Source organism: Carlito syrichta, unplaced genomic scaffold (assembly GCF_000164805.1).
Source record: "Carlito syrichta isolate Samal-C Ts95f unplaced genomic scaffold, Tarsius_syrichta-2.0.1 Scaffold306565, whole genome shotgun sequence".
Taxonomy (NCBI): Eukaryota; Metazoa; Chordata; class Mammalia; order Primates; family Tarsiidae; genus Carlito; species Carlito syrichta.
The window spans coordinates 293,213-302,986 of NW_007250661.1; the positions used below are offsets into that span (position 1 = coordinate 293,213).

At 39.0% G+C, this 9,774-nt stretch overlaps 1 pseudogene; it reads left to right on the top strand.

Annotated features, from left to right (window-relative positions):
- The first annotated feature begins 5,391 nt into the window (after window positions 1–5,391).
- On the top strand, window positions 5,392–6,060 carry LOC103265419 (annotated as a pseudogene).
- Window positions 6,061–9,774: the final 3,714 nt, after the last annotated feature.

Here is a 9,774-nt window from a genome sequence, read left to right on the forward strand (position 1 = left end):
AAACACTCTATGTCTCTGTCTGTCTTTTGCCTCATATTGCCTGCCTTCCAACTTCCTTGTTTCATTTTTTCCACTCTAGCACTTCTCATCAACTGACATATGTTATATTTTGTTTATTTGCTTATTGTCTGCTTGCTCCCTACCCTCAGTAGAATATAAGTTCCATAAAGACAAGTGATAACTTAGAGTCTGCTCATTATACTTTTGTATCCTAATGCATTTGTTAATTAGCTAGAGCCATTTCACACTGTATACATACAAAGCTCTGCTTCTCAAACTTTTTTCCCCTTTTGAACATGTCTGTAGTATATGTTCGTCATATCATGTGTAAGAGGTGGTTCACCCTGGCTTTGATCCTTGGGGGGGAAGATAAGAATAATATGAAAAAATCCCCCCCTGAGATTCTGATATATCCTTTTAGGAGAATGCTGCCCAACTCCATGTCTCTACAGGATGTATGTTCTTCTGTCTTTTTCCTTGTGGAGTATGACTATTTTTAAAACAATAATACATTTGTCTAATAATTTTTATTTTTCAAGACATTTGTGTATGTATTTTCTAACCTGAACTTCTTAAGGACTCTCTAAGGTAGAAGAGCAGGCTATCGTCTTCGTATTCCTTAGATGAGAGGCAATATTGTTTGGTGGATAAGAGCATGGGCTTTGAAGTTATACCCATGAGAAGTACTGTCAAGTGTAAATAACAGAGAACTGACACGACTTAAAGAAATAGAGGCGTGCAGATTTCTTTTCAACATGCTAATTTTATTTCCTTTCGATATATATCCAATATTGGGATCTCTGGATTATATGGTAGTTCTGTATTTAATTTTTTGAGGAACCTCCATACTGTTTTCCATAGTGGCTGTACTACTTCACATTCCTACCAAAAGTGTACAAGACTTCTTCTTTCTCCCCATCCTCACATTTATTCTTTGTCTTTTTTGATAATAGCCATCCTGATGGGAGTGAGGTGATATCTCATTATTGTTTTGATTTGCATTTTTCTGATGATTTTTCATATACCTGTTGTCCATTTGTGTGTATTTGTTTGAGGAATGTTTATTTCAAATATTTTGTCCATTTTTAATTGGGTTATTTGTCTTCTTGCTATTGGATTCCTTGTATAGTCTGGATATTAACCCCTTGTCAGATGGTTAGTTTGCAAATATTTTCTCTTGTTCTGTAGATTGTGTTTTTCTTTTGTTACACAAAGCCTTTTTAGTTTGATGTAATTCCATTTGTCTATTTTTACTTTTGTGAACTTTAGTTTTGAAGTCATATCCAAAAAAGAAAAAAACCACATCTAAACCAATGTCATGGAGCTTCCCCCTATGCTTTCTTCTAGTAGATGCATAATTGTGAAACCTGCACTCCCTTTTTTATTGCGTCACTATTCACAATAGCCAAGATATGGAACCAACCTAAATGTCCACCAGTGAATGGATAAAGAAAATGTGATACACATATATATGACATATATCTTTATAAATGAAGATGTAGTATATACATGTACCACATTTCTGTGATATATCTATTGATGATAGATAGATAACAGTACTATTTAGTCATAAAAAAGAATGCCATTCTGTCATTTGCAACAACATGGATGGACATACGTTAAGTGAAAAAAGCCAGGCACAGAAAGACAAATACTGCATGATTTCACTCATAAGTAGACTCTAAAAAAGTTGATCTCATAGAAGATTAGAACAGATTGGAGATTACTAGAGACTGGAGTGATTAGAGGATGGGGCGATGGGGAGATATTACTCAAAGGACATATAATTATAGTTAGATAGAAGAAGTAAGTTCAAGAGATCTGTTGGACATCATAGTGACTATAGTTAATGAAGACATACTGTATTCTTGAATGTGGATGTTATGTGTTCTCACCACAAAAATGATAATTTTGTGAGGTAATGCATTTGTTAATTAGGTAGAGCCATTTAACAATATATATACTTCAAAACATGTTGCTTGTGGTAAACACATACAGTTTCATCTGTCAATTAAAAAATAGAGGATTTTTATTCTCTTATAGCAAGAAGTCTAGAAGTAAATGGTTATTGCCACTAATTTAGTGGCTCAAATACTTTGTCATTTTCTCTGCCACTCCTTCATTGTCAAGTAGCCCAGATCTAGGATTTGCTGTCACATTCAAGTCAGAAGGATGGAATAGCCCAACAATATCTGCTGTATATATGACATGTATCTTTATAAAGGCTGGTCTTGAACCTGTGGGCTCAGGCAATCCACTCGCCTCGACCTTCCAAAGTGCCGGGATTATAGGCTGAGTCACTGAGCCCGGCCTTGAAACTATTTTTTCAGAGGTCAACACTAATTTTATTCTTGCTCTGTTCATTAGTTCCTTCTCTTCCCTTTAACCTATATGCAACATAGGAGGCTTTTCACTACTCCTTTTTTCTTTGAACAGCATCTCCTTTGTTCACTTGTGTCCACTTTTCCTTTGTTGACTCCTGGGCCTCTACTTTTTATGAATATACATATATATATATAATGTGTCTTCCAAGATGTGTATAGATAGATATAAATATGTAGACATATCTCTATATGTATGTTGAAAGTCTTTTCCTTTAAAAATATTTTTATATATTCAAATATTTGCATATTTTTAAGAAAGGAAGGCCTTCCAAAGAAGCTCCAAACAAATTTCTGCTTGTGTCCCATTAGCTGGAAATAGGCCACGTGTTACCCACAGAAGTCAGATAGGTTTGGATTCACATTCTAGTTCTGTCAACTGCTAACCATAGAACTTGGATCTCAGAGGTTGTTATCTTTAAAATGGAAACAGTGGTTCTGCTACCTAATAGAGATGTTGAGTGGTTTAGTGAGAAGTGTTAAAATACTTCAGACTTTGTCTCATACTTAGTCCCCAAAAAGTCAGCTGTTATTTATGTCACCGTTATCTCAATAGAATGTAATTGGATTACCCCACAGGAAAAGATTATCTACTAACCTTACACTTTCAGCTGCAAACTTCATCATTTTTGTTCTGCTTCCTGCCATAGCTTTGAGTGTGACTCCTGCTCTTTGATGACCATCAGTGTATTCCAGTGACTCAGCTCTTAGCTCTCTGCAGCCTGTCTTCCTCTCCGTTCACTGACACTTTCTTAAAAAGTAGTCCATTTCTGTATACCTTGTATGCTAACATTCCATTTACTCCAGAACTTTACTGCCATCTGACTTTTGAGTCTGTCTTTCTGCTGAAACTATTCTTTCTTTTTCTTTTTTTATGAGTCGGAGTCTCACTCCATTGCCCAGTCTGGAGTGCAGTGGCATACTCACTGCCAACCCAGTGTCTACCTGCTGGGCTCAGGTGATCCTGCTGCCTCAGCCTTCCAGGTAGCTGGAACTACAGGCGCATGCTACTACACCTAATTTTTGATTCATTGCAGAGACAAGGAGTCACCAAGTTTCCCGGGCTGGTCTTGAGCCTATGGGCTCAGGCAATCCACTCACCTTGGCCTCCCAAAGTGCTGGGATTACAGGCTGAGCCACTGAACCCAGCCATGAAACCATTTTTTCAGAGTTCAACACTGATTTTATTCTTGCTCTGTTCATTAGTTCCTTCTCGTCCCTTTAACCTTTCTGCAACATAGGAGACTTTTCACTACCACTTTCTTCTTTAAACAGCATCTCCTTCGTTCACTTGTGTCCATTTTTCCTTTGTTGACTCCTGGGCCTCTACTTACTGTGTTCTGCCTTCTTTGTGTTACTGTTTGTTAATGCTTTTCTATATCCATTAATTTAAAACTTACTGAGCATCTACTCTGTGGCGAGCGCAGTTTTGGTTTGGGGGCTATCAGGTGAACCCAAACAGGCAATCCTTGTTCTTGTAAACTTAAAATCTAGTCATGGAAATAATTATTTTTCATGTAATCACACTTACCGGAGTGTAATTACTAACCAAGATATTGCATTGAGGGTAAAGAACTAGAGTGTAAAAGAGTTTTTTATTTTGTTATTGTCATCATTATTTGTAGGGACGAGGTCTCGCTCTGTAGCCCAGGCTGGTCTTATACTTCTGGGCTCAAACAGTCCTACCTCAGCCTCCCAAAGTGCTGGGCATACACGCATGAGCCGCCGTGCCCGGTATAGAGGTTTTTAAACGGAGGAGCTGCCCTGGGCTAGGTATGAGTAAACGCCTTTTCAGGGTCAGTGATGCTTGAGTTAAAATCTGAAGACTGGGTAGGAGGTAGAAGAATATAGGAATCCATATCAGGAGGAGGATGTGCAACGTCTGCAAAGACCCTGCGTGGGAAAGAAGAAACTGAGAAAGACCAGTGTGGCTTTTGGAAGAAAGACAGTAAAGGCAAGAGAGGTCTAATAGGAGAACGATCTGGAGCAAAGGGCAAAGGTCAGGCTTTGTTGTCTGTGCCCTAAGAACAAGAAAAAAGTCACTGAACATTTTTCAAGGAGTGATGAGTTCAGATTTGCATTTTTTAGATCGTGTCAGCTGCAGTGTGATAAACCAATTAGATGTGAAAAATGAGAAAATGGTGTGTCCGGGGCAATTCCTAGGGTTTTGCTTTTGGAAACGGATCGATGATCTCATTTACTGAGAAGGGAAACAGTGGAACAGGAAGGGATATTGTGGATTTCATTTTGAGTTTGAGGTACCTTTTATCTTGTATTTGGGAATATTTGTATTTACTGACATAGATGGTTTGGGCATCAGGAACATGTAGATGGTACTTTGTACCACCATGTCTATAAAGCACTGAATGTTTAACTTCCTTTCCCTTCTGCAGATATCTCTGCATCTCTCATTGCACAGATCATTTTCTACCTGAATTTAACAATGTAGAAATGTTTATTAAGTGGGCATTATTTGAGGTATAGGGACAAAGATGAGTAAGACATGATCTCTGCCCTTGTGAGTTCCTCTTTTTAACATGGGAAACGGACATGAGCAAATCGCAAAAATAGGCATATATAAATTCTGTGGAAGCCCAAATGAGAAAGGAGTACATTCTGTCTAATGTTGTCAGAAGAAGGTACTGAGAAGATAAAATGTTTCTGTGACTCTCTGAAGAATGTGTAGCAATCTGACACCTTAAGGGGGAAAGCAATCAAAATATGTGTTTTGCTTTGGTTTTTTGCTTTAAGGAATGGGCCTTATGGATAGTACAAATGTTTAATGAATGAAATTATATAATGACCTTTATCTAATAGGATGTGTATTATTATTTTCGTTCTATTCCCCTTCTAATCAAAGCCACCAAACTCATCCAAGCAGCCTGTACCCAGTGGAGCCCAACGCTGCTTACAATAGTCACGCCAAACCTCACCTTCATAGGTTCCTAATCCAGTTCAGCACCAGCCACTTGCGGTGTTTTACTTTAAAATCTGATTTGATGAGGTTCACACAAATCGTTCTTATTGCCGGCGGTCCAGAGGAACCCATCATGGCGACGCCCCCTAAACGACGTGTGGTGGAGGCCACGGGGGAGAAAGTGCTGCGCTACGAGGCCTTCATCAGTGATGTGCTACAGCGGGACTTGCGAAAGGTACTGGACCATCGAGACCAGGTATATGAGTACCTGGCCAAATACCTTCAACTGAAAAATGTCATTGAGTGACTCCAGGAAGCTAAGCACTCGGAGTTATATATGCAGGTGGATTTGGGCTGTAACTTCTTCGTTGACACAGTGGTCCCAGATACTTCATGCATCTACGTGGCCCTGGGATATGGTTTTTTCCTGGAGTTGACATTAGCAGAAGCCCTCAAGTTCATTGATCGTAAGAGCTCTCTCCTCACAGATGCTGAAAACTGCCTGGTGTACAATAGGCATTCGATAATCTTTGAATCAGTGAAGACCAGATGGTGGCTAGGCATCTGCCTAGGAGCAGGCCAGGTGGAAACCATCCAGGATGCTCAGCAACAGCCTCACCAAGGACTCCATGAATATCAAAGCCCATATCCACATGTTGCTAGAGGGACTTAGAGAACTACAAGGCCTGCAGAATTACCCAGAGAAGCCTCAACATTGACTTCTTCACCCCCACACCTTCCAACATTAAAAAGCCTGAATGCCAAAAAAATAAAAAAATAAAAAATAAAAAAATAAAAAATAAAATCTGATTTGACTCTGCTCCTGACCATTTTGTTCTTGATATTCTTGTGTGGTCTCTCCAGGATTTGTTATTTTGGCCACACTCAAAACTCAAAACTCTTCCAACACCCACCCCACTAGCTGTCTCTTGCTTATCACAGGCCCCTCGTAGAAGGCTTGAGAATCAGCCTGGGTATGCATTCTGGCACTGTCACTCATTAGCCAAAACAAACACTCTAAGCATCAATTCCAATATTGTAATATGTAGATGAAAATGTCTACCTTATCAGGTTATTGCAAGAATAAAACAAAGACACAATGTCTGGCATATTACTAAATGCTCAATAAATATTAGTTCTTTTACCTATACATAAAAAGATTTTCTGATTGTTATCTATATTTCCTACAGCTAAGCTGCGCATACAGCTTTAAGAAACATAAGTTGGGCTGGATGCTGTGGCTCATGCCTATAATCCCAGCACTTTGGGAGACTGAGGTGAGAGGATTACCTGAGCCCATGGGTTTGAGGCCACCCTGGACAACTTGGCAAGACCTCATCTCTGCATATAATCAAAAACTTAGCCGGTCATGGTGATGTGTGCCTGTAGTTCCGGCTACTTGGAAGGCTGAAACGAAAGGATCACCTGAGCCCAGCAGGTCAAGGCTGCAGTGGCCATGAGTGTGCTGCTGTACTTCAGCCTGGGTGACAGAGTGAGACTCCAACTCAAAAAGAAAAAAAAAAAAGAAACATAAATTAACTATGAGGAAATTTTTTTATGCATAGGCCAAAGAACTAAAGCAACCCTTCTATCAGTGCTTGTAGCACATAATAAGTACAGTATTAATCTTAGTTGTTATTATCACCTATTTACTGAATTAAGGACAGCCAGTATATATTCATTATTATCTCATTACTGTCTCATCCAGGCATTTCACTGGATAAGAATAAAAATAGATACTCATATTAATCAAAAACGTAATATATCATACGGTTGTAATGCATATAAAGAGGTGAATAATATTGTAGACATGAATAATTGTCTTTAAAAATTGTATCCTGCTTTAGGTGGCATTTCCATTTTCTGTTCAGCAACATACAATCATAGTGCCGGAATTCATCTAAGATTCCTCATCAATTGTACACTTGCCAGTGCTTTAACTTTTCCAGTATGTTGGTCTTCGGCCCATTAACTTGGGGCTTCTCTGCAGCTTTTATGTTGACTTATAATAACCAGAAAGGTCTGTGAGTAAAGCGCTTCTGAGTCCCATATAGCCCAGTAGAGAACAGTACAGCAGTCAGAACCAATTACTTGTGGGTGTTTGGAGACTGGCACACCCACAGCTGTGGAGAAACATGATATTTCAATCTTGAAACGTGGAAGGCCAAACCCAAATACTTTGCTGTGAATTATGATGCTGCGAACCACGGCACTGATTTGCTTCACTTCCACTTTATGTTTAAGCCGTGTGTTTTTAATGCTATAGGACTTTGTTTATGGGAAAATAATAAATTTATGAGTCAGAGGACCATTCTATTATATCTTTGTAGGAGAAATATCTTTGCATCATTGTTGAGATTATGTCAGATTTGATAGTTGTCAAGTGATATTATAAAGGTGAAAGGTTGAGATATTTTGGCTCAACTAAGATAAAGGTAAAAAACATATTTTATTACATTTATTTTCATTACATTTTCTTGAGAGAGGAAGGGCTATTTGTTAATAGTAGTGTTGTGTAGAAGAGAAACTGACACAGAATTCAAGTAACTTTCTCCAGGTAAGTTGCTTCCACAAACTTATCTCAGTTGATTAGTTATATTTATTATTGAGGCTTTGAGCCCTTTAAGATTTTTTTTTTAAGTCATCTTTTAACCATGACTTAATTTATTGAGAGAAGTTATGCAGTTGAGTTCAGCAGTTTAAAGGATAGATTCTGGAGTACAGCTCCCTGGTTTTTAATTAGAACCCAATTAGATTACAACTGAAGGCATCTGATTCCTTGTCTGGCGCTTTCCTGTGGGACTTCAGTGTGGAATAAGACGTATCTTTACCATCAGGACACTTCAAGTATAGTGGAGAATACAATTATTCATATTCATTCATTCATTCGTTCTCTCTCTCTCTCATTGTACAGATAATTGAAAGAGTGCTGTTAAAGTGCAAGCATGGAGTGCTCTGAGAGCCTAACTGAGGGACTTAACTTAGTCTTGGGTGAGGAAGGGCCTACGTGAGGAGCTAAAACCTTAGTTGAAAAACACAAACACTAAGTAGGAGCTGACAACACTAGGTAGGAGCATGCATGCTCAAGAGATTGAAGGATGTCTGGCATGGCTGGGGCAAAGTGAATTAGATGGAGAATTGTGGGAGCTGAGACTGGAGGAGTAGGGGCCAGGTCAGTGGGGCTGCGATAAGTTTCACTTGCTGAAAACTCTGACTGTGATTTCTCTGACAACTGCGTTACAAAACTTCCACTCCTTATGTTTTATAGAGTTTCCTTGTTCCAGATTTCTTTTTTATTTTCTATTATAATTTTCAAAATCCACCCACATTTTATGCCATAACACCACTCATCTTACCCTTTTTCTAAATACTGCTTGGTTAGATGCTTGTTTAATTCTCTCATGTTTTTATTGTGAACGCCAGCTCTGGCCTTTGGGTACTAATAGAGCTGAATAGGGAAAACATAATGTATCAAAAGGTGGACAGCTCCGTCAACATGCAAAAATTTCCTTGATCCTTTAATTTTTTAATTTTAATTTTAATTTTTTTTGAGTTGGCACCTCACTCTGTTGCCCTGGCTGATATGCAGTGGCATGCTCACGTCTACCACAGCCTCGGCCTGTTGGGCTCAGGCGATCCTTCCGCCTCAGCCTTCCAAGTAGCTGGAACTACAGGCATGTGCCACCACACCTGGCTAATTTTTTGATTTGTTGTAGAGATGAGGTCTTGCCAAGTTGTCCAGGCTGCTCTCAAACCCCTGGGCTCAGGCAGTTCTCTTGCCTCAGCCTCCCAAAGTGCTAGGATTACAGCCTTAAGCCACCATGCCTGGCTTCTTGATCCTTTTAAAGATGTCTCATATTCCAGAAACTCAAGAGCCTTTGTATAGTAAACATGAGCCTGGAGATAATAATATCTATTATTATCTCCTCACACCTTCTTTCTAGAATTTAGTTTCATATGGTGAAGTTTAAGTGGGCCCACTTTCATGATGGATGATATCTGGATAACTACTTTTGGGGCAGGATATTATAAATTTTATATTTGTATAATATCTAATATGTAAACAGTTGGTATGTATTATTTTGTTTATAAGTGTAAATATAACCATATATCTATATGTAGTATATTTATATAGTTCTAGTCATCAGTGATCAAGTTTTATAAGGGTAGAGAAAGAAGTGCAAGAATTAAAATTTCAAACCTATCAGTATAATCCATTTGTAATTAAGCTGTAGAAAATATGGGCCGGGCTTGGTGGCTCAGCCTGTAATCCAGCACTTTGGGAGGCTGAGGCAAGTGGATTGCCTGTGCCCACAATAAATCAAAAAATTAGTTGGGCGCAGTAGCGTAGGTCTGTAGTTCCAGCTGATTGGAAGGCTGAGGCAGAAGGATCACCGGAGCCCAGCAGGTCAACACTGGGGTGGCTGTGAACATGCTACTGTACTCCAGCCTGGGCAACGGAGTGAGACTCTGACT